This window comes from Alligator mississippiensis, chromosome 3 (assembly GCF_030867095.1).
Source record: "Alligator mississippiensis isolate rAllMis1 chromosome 3, rAllMis1, whole genome shotgun sequence".
Classification (NCBI taxonomy): Eukaryota; Metazoa; Chordata; order Crocodylia; family Alligatoridae; genus Alligator; species Alligator mississippiensis.
In genome coordinates, this window is record NC_081826.1 from 150,959,633 (window position 1) to 150,978,111 (window position 18,479).

Below are 18,479 nucleotides of genomic sequence, written 5' to 3' on the forward strand. Positions count from 1 at the left end.
ATGTGCCTCTCTGGGTAAAATTACCTCTTATACATGAGCGTCCCCCCCCACCCCACTGCTCATTTTTCTAAAGGCAAGAATGCCATGAATAACACACAAAGGGTGCATCCAGACAAGTGCACACATGCCTCTTGCAGCATCTCAAACCAGTATCTCAAACCATATTTGCAGCATGGGTTCAAAATTTAGTACCTGGAGTTCCACATACCAAATAAAAACACTGGGGAGAAAAGTGGTGCAGGGCATGGTTCCCCACTGTACCCTGAGGCAAGCCCGGGCTCAGACCTCCAGAGATGCTCTGACATCCGGCCAGAGTGTCTTTATGGTGCCTCCTGCTGCCCTAGCACACGTGTTCATGTGCCGGTGCAAGCAGGAGTGGCTCAAGACTGACCCAGAAACTGCCCATGTTAAGTAGGGCCTGGGAGGAGGGGGGAATGATGGTGGGGGGTTTCCTGTGTGGGAGTGGGGAGGTTGGTTGGGAAGTGTGGGTCCTTCTGCAGGGCCTACAGCCATTCCCTGCAGGGTCCCAGCCCCCCCATACCTCCTGAGAAGTCCCCCTACACAGTCCCCCCACTCCTGATCCCACCACAATTTCCCCACCCCTACCCACACACCGACCCACATGCCCCGACATCTCTCTACACACACTTACACACCACCCCATACCCGCTACACCTCTTCCTACCCCACTCCTGCAAACCCCACATCCCCCCATCACACACTCATTGTGTGTTAGGAAAACCAAAAGAAACATCAAAACATATAGATATTTAGAATGTATTTTACTGTGATGATAGAGACACTGGTAGCTTTCCAAATTGCTTTAACATTGTAAATATAGCAATAAAACATTGCCACATATATATAGTGGTCTTTTGTTCTCTCTCTCTCTCTCTCTCTCTCTATACATATATATGTATGTGTGTATATATATATATATGCGTGTATATGTGTTACCAGCCATTTTGTTTTGACACTGTTTCAACTCATTTTGAGGCTGAAACAGCAAAATTGAAATGAAACAAAGGGCTTCAAAACAGCCTAAGAACAAAACAAGGCTAGTCAAAATGTTCCGAAAGTCAAAAAGTTTTGACTATAGTGCTAGGGATGGAAGTCAGCCCAGCCCAGCCAATCCAGCACCACGGATGGGAAGTTAGCCCAGCTGTGCTGACTCCCTGTCCCCAGCCAAGCTACTAAAATGTCAAAACATAGTCAAAACAGTCTCACTGTTTTGATGAAGCAAAATGGAGCAGCTGTTTCGAATCAAAATGAAATTCGATACAAAACGCTGTTCTGTCGAAACCTTGAAACTCAAGGAGAAATGGAACGGCACCATTTCACACAGCCCTAATATGTATATGTATATGTGTATGTGTGTGTGTGTGTGTGTGTGTGTGTGTGTGTGTGTAGTGGTCTTTTGTTCTAATTGTGAAAGAACATGGATTTTGGGGTATTTTAAAAAGTGAATATGGGATACTGAAATGATTGTGGGGTTGCTTGAGCAACATGATTTTTGGGATAGCTGAATTGTTCATCAGTGGCAATGCAACAAATAAACTGTGCCCTACTTACTCCACTCCAGGTATTCCCTTTACCACATTTTACAGGGAAAAAAGTGGTTCTGAAATACTTTAGAGCTTTAATAAAACTTGCTGGTCCTATTTTTCATATCCCTCCAAATGTAAACTGTGTACACCCTCCGTAAATACAATGAATTCCATGTATGCAGGTGTTAGAAACATAAAAAGTGATAAAATTACAAATATTAGGGACTTCTGATAATGGGAAATAACTATACATTCTAATATAATAAAAGACTTAGTCTGTCTGTCTGTCTGTCTACCCATAATGCTCTGGGCCAACTGCGCATGCACCACTGAGAGGGTAGGCAGTGATTGGCTGGCCTAAGTGGGTGCAGACACAACTTTTCACTGGGGCTCAGGTGATGGAGCGGAGAAGGTCAGGAGTGAGGGAGCCACTGTGCCGTGCCCCCCCACCCTGACAACAGCTGGCAGAGAGGGGAGTGGGAAGAAGAGGAGGCATTACAGAGGCCTACCACCCTGCCATCGCCGCCACTGAGGGATGGGCTGGGGGGGGTGGAGGTGGGGCTGGGGCTATGTCTGGCTATTCATGGTAGCGGGGGCAGGCCGTGCCCAGGCCAGGCCATGGGGCAATTGGATCCCAGCAGCTCCTCCAGGGGCACGGACTGGTGGCTCCCATCATTGTGCACACCATGGGGAAGCCAGGGAAGGGGGGGCACATTCCTCCCCCCTTGGCTCCCCCACACCATGCCCCTGGACTACCCCCTGGGCTCTGATTACCTCTTGACCCAGCCCAGTCCGGCTGGGTCATGGGACAATTTGGAGTCCGGTGGCTTCTCCAGAGGCGCAGCACCAGGGAGTCAAGCGGGGGGTGCACATGGCCCCTGGGTCTGTGCACGAGGCAAAGGCAGGGCTCCATGCCTCATTCCTGCTGCTTTGACAGTGTTGTGGCACATGTGAGTCCCGCTGCTGGGCGGGCCAGGCAGTGAGGCATATGGCACCATAGCGGGGAGGGGATAGCAGGAGATATGAGGGGCAGGAGGGGAGCAGTGAGGGAGGTAGGGAATGAGGGTGAATTTGGAGAGGTTGGGGAGGGGAAGTATGGCTGAGCCCAGAGCAGCAGAGGGGGGAGAGCAGCAGAGGGTGGGGAGTGGGCCTGGGCCCAGACTGGCAGGGGAGAAGACCTGGGCCTGGAGCAGCATAGATTCATAGACTCATAGATGTTAGAGTCAGAAGGGACCTCAATAGATCATCGAGTCCGACCCCCTTCATAGGCAGGAAAGACTGCTGGCTTTAGATGACCCCAGCTAGATGCCTATCTAACCTCCTCTTGAAGACCCCCAGGGTAGGGGAGAGCACCACCTCCCTTGGGAGCCCATTCCAGATTTTGGCCACTCTAATTGTGAAGAAGTTCTTCCTAATGTCCAGTCTAAATCTGCTCTCTGCTAGCTTATGGCCATTATTTCTTGTGACCCCCAGAGGTGCCTTGGTGAGTAGAGCCTCACCAATTCCCTTCTAAGCCCGCATGATGAATTTATAGGCAGCCACAAGGTCGCCCCTCAACCTTCTCTTGCGGAGGCTGAAGAGGTCCAGGTGCTCTAGTCTCTCCTCATAGGGCTTGGCCTGCAAGACCTTAACCATACGAGTGGCCCTTCTCTGGACCCTCTCCAGGTTATCCACATCCCTCTTGAAGTGTGGTGCCCAGAATTGCATGCAGTACTCCAACTGCGGTCTGACCAGCGCCCGATAGAGGGGAAGTATCACCTCCTTGGATCTATTCGTCATGCATCTGCTGATGCACGATAAAGTGCCGTTGGCTTTTCTGATGACTTCGTCACACTGACAACTCACGTTCATCTTGGAGTCCACTAGGACTCCAAGATCCCTTTCTGCTTCCATGCTACCGAGCAGGTCATTTCCTAGGCAGTAGGTGTGCTGGACATTTTTTCCTCCCTAGGTGCAGCACTTTGCATTTCTCCATGTTAAATTGCATTCTATTGTTTTCTGCCCATTTGTCCAACCTGTCCAGGTCTGCTTGTAGTTGTTCCCTGCCCTCCAGTGTGTCCACTTCTCCCCACAGTTTTATATCATCTGCAAACTTGGACAGAGTACACTTCACTCCCTCGTCCAAGTCACTGATGAAGACATTGAAGAGTATTGGTCCAAGGACCGAGCCCTGCAGGACCCCACTGCCCACGTGCTTCCAGGTCAATACTGACCCATCCACTACCACTCTCTGGGTATGACTCTCTAGCCAATTTGCCAATCAACCTTACTGTGTAATCATCCAAGTCACAGCCTCTTAACTTGTTCACCAGTATGGGGTGGGATACCGTATCAAATGCCTTCCTGAAGTCTAAGTAAACAATGTTGACCCCTACTCCTGCGTCCAGGTGTTTTGTACCCTGGTCATAAAAAGAGACTAGATTAGTCAGGCATGACCTACCTGCTATGAACCTGCTCTGGTTTCCCCTCAGCATAATTTTTCCTGCTGGGCTCTTACATATATGAGCCTTAATAATGTTTTCAAAGACTTTGCCAAGGATGGAGGTGAGACTGGTTGGTCTATAGTTGCCTGGATCCTTTTTCCTCCCCTTCTTGAAAATAGGGACCACATTGGCCCTTTTCCAGTCCTCCGGGACCTAGCCCATGTGCCACAAGTGCTCAAATATTCTTGCCAGTGGCTGTGCAATGACGTCAGCCAGTGCCTTCAGGACCCTTGGATGGAGCTCATACGGGCCTGCCAACTTAAATGCATCCAGTCCTTCCAAGTGACTCTGCACCATCTCAGGGTCAACACTGGCTTGTCTGGTGCCCTGCTGTTGTCTCTCTATGATCCCATTGTGAGACTTGTCTTGCCCTTCGTTTAGGAACATTGAGGCAAAGAACTCATTGAGGAGTTCAGCCTTGTCCCCTCTGTCTGTCACCAATTGCTTTTGTCCATTCAGTAGTGGTCCTATACCGCCCTGGGCCTTCCTTTTACTCCCTATATATCTGAAAAACAATTTTTTGTTATCCTTAAGTTGGGATGCCATCCTCAGCTCCATGGTAGCTTTGGCCTTTCTAACTGCTTCCCTACAACTGCAAGCTAAGGAGGTATGCTCCTCTTTAGCAATCTCTCCCTGTTTCCACTGCTTATATGCCCCCCTTTTTGCCCTTAGGCTGCTCTGGATTTCTCTGGTCAACTAAGGAACACTCTTGGCTGGAGCAGTGGGACTGGGACCGGGGTGGCAGGGGGAGCAGGGCCAGACCTGGAGCAGTGGGGGGAGGAGGGAGAGCAGGCCTGGGCCCACAGTGGCAGGGGCAGTGGGCCTGGGCCCAGAGCAGTGGGGACAGCAGACCCAGGCCTGGAGCAGTGTGGGAAGCGGGCCTGCGCCTGGAGTGGTGATGGGTGTGGGGCCAGACCCAGAGCAGCAGGGGAAGGTGGGGAGAGGAGCCTGACCCAGAGCAGTGGCAGGAGGGGGGAGAGTGGGCCCAGGCCTGGAGTGGCGGGGGCAGAAGGCACAGGCCTGGAGCAGCAGGGGCAGTGGGCCCAAGCTTCGAGTGGTGGGGGGAGCAAGGCCAGACCCAGGGTGGCTGGGGTAGGAGGGGAGCAGCACTCAACCCAGAGCAGCAGCAGGATGGCGGGGAGCAGGCTTCGAGTTGCAGGGGCGGTGGGCTCCAGCCCGGAAAAGCAGGGGGAGCCGGACTGGACCTGGAGCAGTGGGCGGAGAGGGGGGATGGGGGCTGGACCTGGAGAGGTGGCAGGAGCGGGGAGCAGGCATGGATCCAGCATGGTGGGGGGGAGCGCAGGGCTGGATGTGGGGCTCCATACCCCCCACCCCTCCCCCACATCATTCTTGACAGGCAATTTGCTAGTACATAGTATAAGCAGTAATTTTAAGATTCAATATCTTGTGACCTGTGAAGGAAGAAATCTTCATTTTCTGGGGCTGGATTCAGCATAGCTCTCATGAGATCATAGAAAAGTAGAGCTGTAAGGTATAGTGATCATCAGGTTCAATAAAAACAGGCATACATGAATGAGAAAAAAAAATAACAACAAACTTTAATTGTGGATCAGTACACAATCCTTCCCCCCACCCTTTTCTTGTCTCTGTACCAACTTTCCTGTAACTAAGTGATCATCTCTCAATTTCTAACTTCCTCATTCTTTTAAATTAGGGAGTTTCTCTAAATTATAATTTGAATCACATCTTTCCTCTTAATAACATACTACCAATGACTACAAAGATCAGTTAACACCCATCAATTATCTACAGAGGAGAGGGTACTGGCACATCACTCTGGCTTTACCACTCACTTTCCTATTTTTTTTCTTTTCTGCAGCTCCTTTAGCAAGTCTGTATGAGGCTTTCAGAAAGTTTCACTTTCCTCAGATCAGTAAAGTACTTGACCCTCTGAGTTGTCTGAGGAGCTTGCTCGTTGATCTGGATCTTCTTTTTACAGTGCTAAAGTAGGAACAGTCAGTAGAGAACAGCCCTTGTCCACCTCTTCCATCATGTCTTGAAAGCCTTCTGGAAGAGATTGTAGATCCTGATGATTACAATGCAATTTGTCCCCTGGCCTGTTCAGATAACATAAATAACCTGTCTAATTTACAGAGGCTGCCTCCAGATTTCACAGTCAAGCGCCATTTTCACAGCAGAGCACAGTGCCTCCTTACACATACCTCTGATTAGCTGAAGGACCCCAGAAGGCCTACACCTCCATGGAGATTGACAAGTAGCCTGTCAGTCTCCAGGGAAAGACAGGACTTTCAGGGCTGCTCTGTCAATCACAGGTGTGCGTGTAGGGGCAGGGGGGAGGGCATGCTGTGCTCTGTTGCAAAAATCTCCTCTCCTCCCCCCTGGCTGTGCTTCAGGACACCAGGACTTCCTCCCTCTGTTTGTAGCTCTCTCTCTCCCCTCCCTCCCCCCTCCATTTTCCTGCTTTTTTGCAGTCCCTGTGTTTTTTCACAAGGACTGGGCTTTTTCATGGCGGACCTACCAAATTTGCAGTTTCCATGAAAGTCACAAAATCATGAATTTGGTAGGTCCCTAGGCATAAGACCATGGATGCACTAAGTACTTTAAAGTACCCTGATAATCAAGTGCACTTGAAGTGTAATTTCCTTGTTAGCTAATTTCAGTTTAGGAAGTTTATAGGCTCTTCTGTCAAAATACCATTATTCTTTCTACTTCTGAATTTCTTTTGTCCCATTTACAGCATCATTATCCTGACCTTTTGGTAGACTGTAACAGATTTAATATGTTCTAATTTACAATTGACCCATTAACAGCTGTGCTGGTGACCAGTCCTTTACCATGGTGTACTTTGATACTCCAATAATGATTTATGAAAATTACCCCTACCATCAAATACTTGCTTCATTAGGTTTTTTATGGTCCAGGTAGACCTTTCCATAAGAACACTTGATTGGAGATAATTAGGATTTATGTCCTATGAGAAAAGTCACAATCCATGGAAAATTGCTTAAACTTGGGACTAGAGAACTGTGGCCCATTGTCACCAAAACCTTGCAAATTTGAGCTTCAGGATGGTTATCACTGGCTTCCCAGTACTACTGGGCAGGGTTCATATTTCTGGATACAGGGCGTAATAATCTGTAACTATTAAATATGTCTTTGAATTCCAAATAAATAGATTAATGCTATCCTTTGCATATGCCCTGGATAGAACTGAGTGAAGTTGCAACAGCTCTACCTGCTGACATGGTTGAAACTTCCAACAGGTGTAACAATTTCTTATTATATTTTTAATCTCATTATTGATCCTAGGCAAGTAGTTCAGTTTATATTCTTGCTTTCTATTCTTCTCTATTTCTGTATGGCTCTCATAGATGGCTTTATTTCATTTCAGAGCCTCCTTGGTATCACCACCTTACTACCTTTATAAACTATCCTTCCTATACTTAAAGTTTATAGCAGCAATTCCAGTACTCTCTTTTAGCTAAGCTGAAGTCACCTTTATACTCTGGCAACCCTTTAATTATTGCTTCTTTCAAAAAGTCCAGTGAATTATCTTTTTCTGTTTCTGCTTTTATTTGCTGCATTTGTAGGGAGTGACTTTACAATTAAATTTACATAAGCTTGCAGTTCTGTCTCAAAGGTCTTTTCTGCTTCATAGCATGGTGTATAGCTGTAGAGTGTGCATCCACAGTAAACACAAATTTACCTGGCACATAGGTCACAACCAAATCATAATTTTGCAGCTTCAGTATCATTCTCTGAATCTTCGAGGCACAGTTTGCTAACCAGTGATATCAGGGACTTATGGTCTGTTTCTCTATACAAAAATTAACCATAGAAATATTGATGAAATCTATCACAAGCCAATAATATTCCCAGTAACTCCTCAGCATGTGTATATGTGGTTTCTATCTCTGTCTGTCATCATTTTGAATGTACAGGCCACTGATTGCCAATAGTTGTCATACCTTTGCAAAGATCATTGCATCATTCCTTGACTGCATTGTATCCACTTAAATTTTTATAGACTCTCCAGGGATATGGAATTTTAATAGTGGTTAAATTCATCATTCCTCTTGTTTTTCATCCCAGCACCACTCATTTTTATTCCCAGGAAATTTCCTCAAAGATGTTAGCTTGTACAAACATATTAGATATATATTTGCCGAAATAATTTACCATTCCCCAAAAATGTTGCACTTAGGGTTGAAAAATTCTTTTAAAAATTGCAATTAATTGTGAGATTAAAAAAATAGTTGCAATTAATCACAATTGTAATTGCACAGTTAAACAATAGTTGGCACCCCCCACCCAACAGCCTGGAACTTATGTGCCCTGTGGGTCCTCCCCACCACCAGCAACAGCACATAGCCCCAGCCCCAACCCTGGCCTGCCCTGTACCCATTCCAGACTTGCCCTGGCTGGAGAAGACCAGTCAGAACCTCGGTGTACAGCTGTGACCCCATACCTACCCCATGCCTAGTCCAGATTCACCTGCCCACACTGAGCAGTGGCAGTGACCAGGCAGAATCTGCTGCTCAGTGTGGAGAAAAAGCAGCCCCTCTCCCTCACCACTTCTGAACCCTTCTTGCTGCAGCCACCTAGAGCCTGTGCCTGGGCTGCCCTGTGGCTCCTCTACACCACCACCTCTGTTCTGTTGGGCAGCCTGGAGGTGGCAGTGACAGCAATGGAGAGGAGCAGCAGAGCAGCCCAGGCATGGGCTCTGGGCAGCTGAAGCAAGAATGGCCTGGCAGCAGTGAGGGTCCACTTTTCCCCTGTGCCGAGTAGAAGCTTCTGCCCAGCTGCTGCTGCTGCTGCTCCTGCTCAGTGTAGGCGGGTGAGTCTGGAACACGTGAGGGGTGGGCCAGGGACAGGGCTGTGCATACAGGTACTGGCTAGTCTGGAGCCAGTCCACTCCACTGGTCAAAATAAAGTGTGCGATTAACACAATTAAAAAAACAATGCACTCATTTATTTTTGCTTTAATTGCATAAGTTAACTGCAATGAACTGACAGCCCTAGTTGCACTTCTTTTGCCTGGGGATGTGATATCATTTTAGTGGCCATAATTTTCATTTTGTAAGGTTTCAACCCCTTTGGTGAAGATCCCTAATAAAAGTCAACTCAGCAACACTCAGCCCTCACTTCACTTTATTTAATTTCATATTTGCGGCTCCCATTGCCTCCAACACTTCCTAAAGCCTACAATCATATTTTGCTTTGGGGGAGCCCCAGATCATAATATCATCATAAAAATTTTCATACTAGGCATATGCTCATAAATCATGTACATAAGTTTATGATGCAGTTTGGGAGCAGAAGCAATTCTAAGTTTGACACAGAAGTCTGTACTTTCCAAATGGAGTATTAAATGTGCATAATTTAGAGCTTTTTTCCATTAGCTTCAGCTGTCAAAATCCTGAGGAGGCATCCAATTTATACTGAAAACTTGTGAGTTGGCAAATTGGGTCATAATCTCTATTCTAGTTGGCTATTTAAAATGTTTTCATTTGAAGTCCCTAACAGCTGAAAGTTATTTTTCTCCATGATAACTAAGCAGCTTTCCCATTCTGTACATTCCTGAATTTTCTGTATGACTTGTAATGCTTCCATCCTTGCTATCTCTGCCTTGTCACAGAGAGAAAATAACACTTTGTTGTATGCTTGATTAATGGGAGGAACTTACTTACCTGAATTGTATATTTACCTGGCAAGCAACATAGATCTTCAAATAAATCCTTGTAATTTGACATGAGTGTCTCATATTCCAGGCCCTTGTACTGCAATCACATGTTTCATTAGACAAGGTTTTTCACAAGATGCCAGACCCCAAATCATTGTCATCTCATTAGGCACCATAATGAACAGGTGTTTTAATACTCTACTCATATGATCAGAGATCCTAGTTTTCCCTGACAAAAAAATCACAAATTCTCTGATAAAAACCCCAACATCCATGATTAAAATGAAAGTCCACTATATATATATATATATATATATATATATATATATATATATAAAATATCAGTTGAACACAATGTTTTCTTGATATATTTACATTTTTAAAGCAATTTGGAAGCCTACCAGTGCCTCAATCAAATAAAATACATTTTAAATAACTATAAATTTTGGCATTTGATTTTGGGTTTTTTATCATGGAAAATCAAAGCTCCCCCTGCTCCCTTAGCTCACAGAACATGAGTCCAGGCCCCTCACTCCCCACCCACAGTCCCCCGGCCCTGCTGGTGCCTTTCACCCCCCACCCCCAGCCCCCTACCCCCAGCCCTGCTGGAGGGGGTCCCCAGCTGCTAAGCCTACAGGACTAGAGACCCGGGTCCACAGCCCCCTGCCCCCTGCAGTAGGCAGCAGATGCTACAGTGGAGCAAAGCCTAGCTCCCCCCTTCTGTTGCCTGCTGCCTGCCTACTGTGGGTTCGGGTGCGGGGGTGGGGTCTGGTTCCCCAACACTGCGTGCACTCCCAGGGGAGCAGGGCAAATGCATGCCCCCCAGATCTGTACATGGGGTGGGGGAGGGCACGGGCTGCCTGCTGCAGGCTCAGGCTCCTGCCCTGCTGCCCTTCCCCAGAGTCTCTGCAACCCAGTGGGTGCGACTAGGTGCTGCAGAGCACAGTGAGGCCATACAGGGAATCTGCTTGCCGCTGTGAGTTCTGTACTGCCCTGGTGATGTGTCCTCTGCTCATGTGTCAGTGGTGAGGGACACAACTCAAGGCCATCACCCCTGCGGCTGCCACATGGGCAGGGGATGCCACGCCATGGCAGTGTGGAGCTCACAGCAGTAAGCAGCTTCCCTGTGTGGCCCTGCTGTGCCACGTTGCACCCACTGGGCTGTGGAGGCTCCAGGGGTGGGCAGCCCCACCCCATGCACAGATCTGGTTGGGCATGGGTCCCCCCCTGCTCTCCTGGGAACCAGCCAAACCCCCAGCCTCCTGGACAAGCTTCCTGCAGCCCTGTCCCATTCTCCGCTGGGGCCCTGTGGCTGTGCATTGTAGCCCCAGGCTCCAAGCCCCATGCATCACCTGGATAGGCAGCAACCCCAGCCCTAGCCCTGCCCACTTCCTCCCTCCCTCCCTTCCTATGGAGGTTTCAATCCATACTCCCACTTACCTGCAGGAGCTGCTCTCCAGGCTGCCTGGTAGCTATGTATATACACATGCACGTCACCCCCTGCCTGACCACCCTCCTCCCACTCCCTCACAGCCCATGGCAGGCTGGAACTTTGCCAACCTGCAGAGAGCTCTTTGCAAAACTGCAAAATCCATGGGATTCTCTGTTAAAATGAGAAATCCTCATTTTCCTCGGGCAAAGGAGAAAATTAACATTTTTTTTCCATTTTCCTGTGGGAAACAGAAAATCCAGATCCCTGCTTATAATGGATGTTAGCAGTAATGCATCTTCCATTAATTGCTATATTGTTACTGAATAGCCTATTATTTTGATGTTTTCTGGACTCACTTTTGGTCTCAGTTTAGTTCTGTGATATTTATGCTGTGGCAAAATATTAACTTGAGTTCTAGTGTCCAATTTAAATGAAATGATTGTTCCATGCACTACCAGTGGCAGAGTTCTACCATATCATCATAAAACTCCACTTCTGCTATACATCCAAGTGTATATAGGTTTTTGTGAGATCTTTGTGTTTGGGATCTGCCACACTTGGTAGTTACAAGTTACACAGTTATAATAGAGCTTTCTAAATGCAACATATTTAGGGCCATGCTGCCTTCCATACTTGCTGCATTCTTGCCTATGATCTCTTTCTCCCTTAGTAGTCCCCATCAAACAAATGATTCCGCCCCATGAGGTGGATTTTTGTAGCTATACTTTTCTTGTCTCATGCATGAATGACCTCTTCTGATGCATTCAGCTCTGTAGTCTGGGTCTTCACAGTTTCTGCGGTTTTGAAAATGTGGGTAGTTTTACCTAGGGATAAGTCTCCCTCAAACAAAAACCTCTCTTATAACATCTATGTTGCCATGAATAATTCTATCTCTGATCCCCAGGGATCCTAGAAATCCATTTGCCGTGGCAAAATGTGGAATTTGTGTTTTTATGGCGAATTTTTAGAATCGCAAGAGAAAAAAGAAACGATTGAAAATAAAATATTGGCTCCCCAGTGGGAGCCAGCAGTTCTCACAGCCACTGCAATAGCAGACTGCTGGGGGGTGAAGCCATTGGCACACAGGAAAGTAGCCAAGATAGAGGCTGCCCCCCTCTCCTTCCACTGCTGATTGGCCAAGAGGGCTGCACATCCTGCAGCCCAGCCCCTCTCCACCAATCAGCAGGGTGGGATGAGGCTGCCTGAAGGGAACCCCTCTTAATCAGTCAGCAGTGAGGGGCAGGGCCCCTCTGCCAATCAGGATTGTGGGGAAGCTCACCACAGAAAAACATGGATTTTATGGTTTTTATGGGTGAATTTTTTTTTTTAATCATGGAAAATTAGGATCTCTGCTAATCACAGATTCTGTCAAGTGTCCAAAAGCATAGGTCTTCCTAAGCCTCTTCAGTTCAGTAACATATTGATTCATATTTTCTTCTGTTCTCTGTTTGCATGTAAAAAAATCTGTGCCTTTAAAAGGAATCATTCATTTTTGGTACACAACACTTATCACATTTAGTCAGTACTTGACTTAAATGTGAAGGTAAAGTTGTTGTAAACAGACAGGGATTCCTCCTCCACAATATGCAAGATGATTAATTTGACTTTATCATTTTTTTTTTTCTTTTCTGTTCTTATGGCAGCTATTCACCACTCATACCTTTGTCTGAATTTCTTTCAGTTCTCCAAAATATTGCCTGACAACAGCAGATGAGATGGAGAATGTAACATTCCTTTAACTAACAGTCGTTCTTCCTTATTGAATTAACCTATGGCTGTATAGAAAGAACACTTACAGGAGTCTTTGTCCTGTCACACAGCTACGTTGCCCCATGTACACCATTTCCCACTTCTAGAGTTTGAACCTAAAAATCTTCCATTCTCCTCATTTGCCGCTTCTGACATCATGGCTGTGTCCAGACATGCAGGCACATGCAGTTTGTGACATCACAAACTGCATGCGTGGAATGTTAAAATGTGCCCTGGGCAAAATTTGCTACCAGGATTTCCTGGTAGCATAAAAAAAAAGGACCAGGAAAAAAAGCAGTGCTTTTATAGCTGCTGACCAGAGTATCTCTATGTCTCCATTTGTGCCCCTGATGCTCCAGCAAGCTGGAAACTAGGAGGTGCTGGGCAATGTCAGTTTGCCCAAAGAGACAATTTGTCCTGCAACAAAGTACATATGATGAGATGTGCACTGAGGCACAAGGAAGCAGCACAAATTTGTGCTGCTACAAGCACACGACCCTGCACATTTGGACATGGCCTATGTAGTGACTACCAGGTTCAATAAAATGAAGCATACATGAATGAGAAAGAATTAACAACAAGCTTTAATTGTGAAGCAGCAAACAGATAAGTATGCATTTATCTATGCAATAACTTTCCAGTAACTGATATCTAAGGAACAATTGTAAAAGATGTGAATGTGTTGAATCTGCATGTGTGAATCTTAACACTTTCTGTTGAATGTGCCAATGTATGTACAGTTTTACCTTATGTTTACTATATATTCTGTGCCTACCAGTCTGGCAACTCTCTTTCCCATACTTCTGGTTGGAGTCATTTATTTATGAATGCCTTGGACAAACATAACAATTGGCAACAAGGATGGGATACCATGAGTGGGGCATATATTAAATCAGCTAGAGGAATTTATTTTAACAGTAGGTACTTAAAATCTGTTGGAATCCAAAATAGCTATTTATATTAGAACAACTGGGGCTTATGATAACACCCTGAAGGATTGGCCTATGTACATAGAGCGGCTGGAACAATTTTTTGAAGTAAATGAGATCCTTCCTTTTTCATGTCCTTATGACAATCTATTTAGCAGAATTCACAGAAATCTGACAGGCTGCACCACAAGCATTTCTTCTATGGCATCAAACTTATAACCTCTGGGTTGTCAACTACACACGTTAGCATGCACACCACCCTAGCCCAGAGTAAATGAGTTTTCTCACAGGAATCATGCAGCTACACTACTGAATTTAATGGGAAGAAAAAACACAGTTTTTACTATGCAGCCTGCTCACCCCAGAGAAGCCAGCAAGCAAAAACTTTAAGGAATTAGTGAAAATTATCCAAGATCATCAGGCACCTAAGCCATTGTTTATTGCATAAAGGTTCAAGTTTTGGAAGAGAAATCAACTTGAATATGAATCTATTTCCTCTTTTGCAACAGAGTTACGGAAATGATCAGAATATTGTGATTTTAAGGATAGACTTAATGAGGCTTTCAGAGACAGATTTGTGTGTGGGCTACTTAATGAAGCCATACACTCTTAACAGAGGAAGAACTCCCCTTTAAATGTGCTGTTAAGATAGGATTAGCTATGGAAACTGCAGGAAAGCATGCTAAAGAACTGCATACAGGATTGCCTATGGAAAAAGGAATGTATGGGTGAGTCTACACATGCGATTAGTGCATATGGATAAACTGTGGAACTTATTGCTCTAGAGTTTTTTGCTTCCAGGTGCACTGTTTGAATGTGCACCCAGGAGCAATTAACTCTGGAGAAATCAGCTCTGGAGTTTATTCATGCACAGCACTTGGAGCCTGGTTGGAGCAGACCTGGCTGGCAGGGGGCTCTGGGGGTCAGCCTGCCACCCTGGGGCTGCTGTGACCCAGCTCAATGTACTGCAGAGGGGCTGGCTGGGGCACAAGGGTGCTTCAGTGCAGGGCTTGCCAGCAGGCAGCCCCCACACTAAAGCACCCTTGTGCCCCAACCAACTGGGTCAGCGTCTACATGTGAGCACATGAAAAAACTCTGTAGCAGGGTAGTACTTGTATTTACAAGTTCTAGCCTGCTGCAGAGTTTATTAGTTTCATGCACCCTAATAGGAGTGCATGTGTAGACGATGAGATATTTACTATGAACCTAATTAGTGAGCTCCACAGTAAATTAAATAGGCAGTTGAAGAGCCAAAGGAGGCAGCAGCCTGCTGTGTGTTATTAGTGTGGAAAAAGTTCTCACTTCCCAACTAATTGCTGGTTTAAGGAATGCTACTGCCAAAGTTATAGTAAGGATGATTGTATCCAGGCAGTGTGCTGTGCTAACAGAAAGAAAGAGGAGACTGGAAAACTATAGAAAAGGAAATAAAAAGGTATATGTAATAAATAATGAGAATGGAGTAGCTAGTCCGGGCCTACGTCATATGAACAAGGGTGATGAATCAGCCATCTGGCAGCCAGGGTTGCTGAGAAAACCTTTAAAATGGAGCTAGGTACAGGTTTTCAGTGTCTGTTATCTTATATTCTGAATATAAAACAAGTTTTAGAAACTTGAAATTAAAGAAGCCCCTGTGTTGTTTAAACATACACAAGAGAGAAGATCATACCAAAAAGGGTGATTGCAGTGCCCATAGAATATAATAATAAATGACATCTCTTAGACTTACGTCATTCAAAAGGGGGGATCCACTCTGGGATCATGAATGGTTGAAAGAGTGGACTTGTGTAAAAATGGTGCGGGCACTTTCAAAGCTCCTTGCAGAAACAGTGAAACAACAATTAGAAGGAATATTAAAATGTTGTTCAGCAAGGGTCTCATTCTTATTTGCCCACGTCCTTCTTGAAGCTCAGTAATAGATCAGTGGAGCTAAGCTGATTTACACCAGCTAGGGATCTGACCCCTGACTACATTTGTTAATCTTAATTTTTTATGATTCTATGACAAAATATGCATGATTTGGTGTGTCATTTTGCCACACAATTGTACTGCTCTGCTAGACGAGGCTGATCCTCCTTAATGCTCCTTTCTATAGTTGTGGCTCATAGAAAGGGGCCTTGCAGAGAGGCTAATATAATTTAAAAATTATGCCATCAGAGTGGTATAATGAAGCTGTAGTGTAAATGAGACCCAGACATGATTGGTTTAGTGGGGCACATCCAGACGAGTGTGCATGTGTGGTTGCGGCACCTCAAACCTATCTGCAGCACTGCAAAACATACACACTGTGCATACAAGTGTTCAACAAACTGCTTATTTGCAGTGTGGAAGGTTTTTTTGACACTGGGAGATCCCAGTGTCAAAACAACCTGTGCCAAAAAAAAGGCACACGGTACATGTGGCTGCAGTGTGCACTGCCTGAAACCAGAGCCTGGCCAGCAATGCTCTGGCTGCCAGCCCAGCTCTATGCACCTGGATTGCCATTGCTGAAGCTCTGGAAGACCCCCAGATAAGCTGCTGGATCCAACCCAGGTGCTGGCCCCAGCCTCCTCTACTCCACCCTGGGCAACTTGCTGAGCTCCAAAGAACATACGTAGGGGCATTCTCCGGAAACAATTAGTAGCGGCACATACTTCCGCTCTCCATGGGTGCATCCCCACGAGTGGGAACTTGTGTTTCTTGGGGACAACTAGCAGCGGCACACATTTGTGCCACTGCTAGTTGTTCCCAGGGAACACAAATTCCCGCTCATGGGGATGCACCTACGGAGAGCAGAGCGACCCAGAAGGTCTGAGCTCTGGGTTCTAGTGCTAGCTCTGTCACAGATCTCTTGTATGACCCTAGGAAAGTTGCTCCTCTTTAGTCTATTTCTTTTTTATTTAGAGAGCTAGCTCTTCTGGGTAATTATTGACTCATTATGCACTGGTACAGAACCTAGTCCATAAGGTCTCTGGGAACAACCATTGTACAAATAGCTAGTACAGCTAGTTTCATTTGCGTGCTGGAAAAATTATCCTTATTATTGGCAGGAATACAGACTGTATTATACGAAAGTTAAAAAGCCAAAACTGTGGCCAGCAAAGTTATTGCACTGCTCTATTTGGGAAGTTAGAGCATCATTTTTCAGTTACTCAATGGAGTTCTATCCTAATATCAGAGTACCATAAGTGCTCTCAGTGGTGCCATTCTGAAAAGGGCATTGTCAGACTACATGCATGCAGAGCAACAAATGCAAATATATAAGATGTTTCACATCTTCTTTTCCTTTTCAATAAAGAGTGATGAAATAATGCATTACTACAGTACCCATTACCTCTGTGCTAATTAAAGATGTCAGCTTTTCCTGTTATTAAACCCATTTTTCAGAAGTTTAACAAGAACTGAGATAATATTTTGAATAAATAATTGATCTCACAAGTTCCACCTCCTTTTCCTTTCTTGCAAATTATCCACAAATAGGGGATAAATGTGTTCATGCTTTGTAACTGTCCAGAAAAACTTGTACTCTGTTCAGCTTGTGGGTTCCTGACAAACTGCTAGGCACGAGGTTGTCCTTGCTAATTGCTCCCAATTTGGCTGCATTTTGACTTTCAGGGAATGGAAAATACAATAGGAAAAGAGAAGAGTTTTTGACTTTTTTGCCCTCAAACACCTCGAAGGTTCAGCTGAAACTAATGTCAACTGCCTATGTTGGCCTTTGACTGTACAAGCTCAATGACTTGCTTTCAGCCACATACATTGTATCAGAAATGTGTCACACCCTACTGTCATGGTTGCCAGTGTTGGGCAACATCGCTTAATACCTCAGATCCATTGTGAGGAAGCAAAACTTACACTAATAAAGAATTGTGTGCCAGTCCTGATTTGCCACTGTAAATAGATCTTTTCAGCAACTTTGCAGTTTGTTTGTCATCAAGATCATCCCTGTGGTCCCACATGCCATGTCAGGATAGTATAGAATCATACAGGCAAAAGAAAGAGTCTTCAGTAGCTGTTTCTTACCACCGATCTTACCATCTGCCTCCTAGTTTTGACCTTTTCTGTCAATGGGCCCACTGAACAAATTCCAGGCTGGCTAAGATCAATGCATAACTGCAGCCAATACAGATGATCTACATTGTTTATCTGACAGTGATTTGAAAACACTGGGATCTGCCAACAAGGCAGCTGTTGCTTGGCTAGATGTGCGTTTGCTAGATAGGCTGTATGGGCATGTTGGAGCAGCCTGTTTGGCTAGCTTGATGAAGAGAGCTTGGATGTTGGACAGCAGCAAGTGTAGCTGTGGCCGAGAAAAATAACGCTTAACTCTGACCTGGAGATGATATACTTCCCGCCCCACCCCATCTAAAATTGCCAAACAAGTTTTATCTACACAGAAATTTTTGTCAAACTGTTCATGCTTTCATTACAGATTTGAAACCCTGATAATGGAGATTGTAACAGAACACCTACTGTGGGCCTGTCACTGGGGTGAAAGGGACACAGCACAGAAATAGGAAAGGAGAGAAAACTTACCCATGTCAGAGCTGCGGAGAACAAGGTGGGAAGGCAGAGAGCACCAGGAGCCCAGGTGTTCGCAATGTAGTTCTGCTCTGACTCCAGCAGAGAAACATGTGGACACCAGGCATGGCAGATTGGCTCCTGGGGGAGGAGCCAGAAGATAAAACAGGGCCGGGG

General features: G+C 45.7%; 1 long non-coding RNA gene across 1 annotated transcript in view; it reads right to left on the reverse strand.

Annotated features, from left to right (window-relative positions):
* Positions 1–5,607: 5,607 nt before the first annotated feature.
* The window catches only part of LOC132249111 (uncharacterized), a 43,429-nt gene continuing 30,557 nt past the window's right edge, over positions 5,608–18,479 (reverse strand). Inside the window, exon 3 of the long non-coding RNA XR_009460509.1 lies at positions 5,608–6,058. This is a non-coding gene — a long non-coding RNA (uncharacterized LOC132249111). The remainder of the gene's footprint in view (positions 6,059–18,479) is intronic.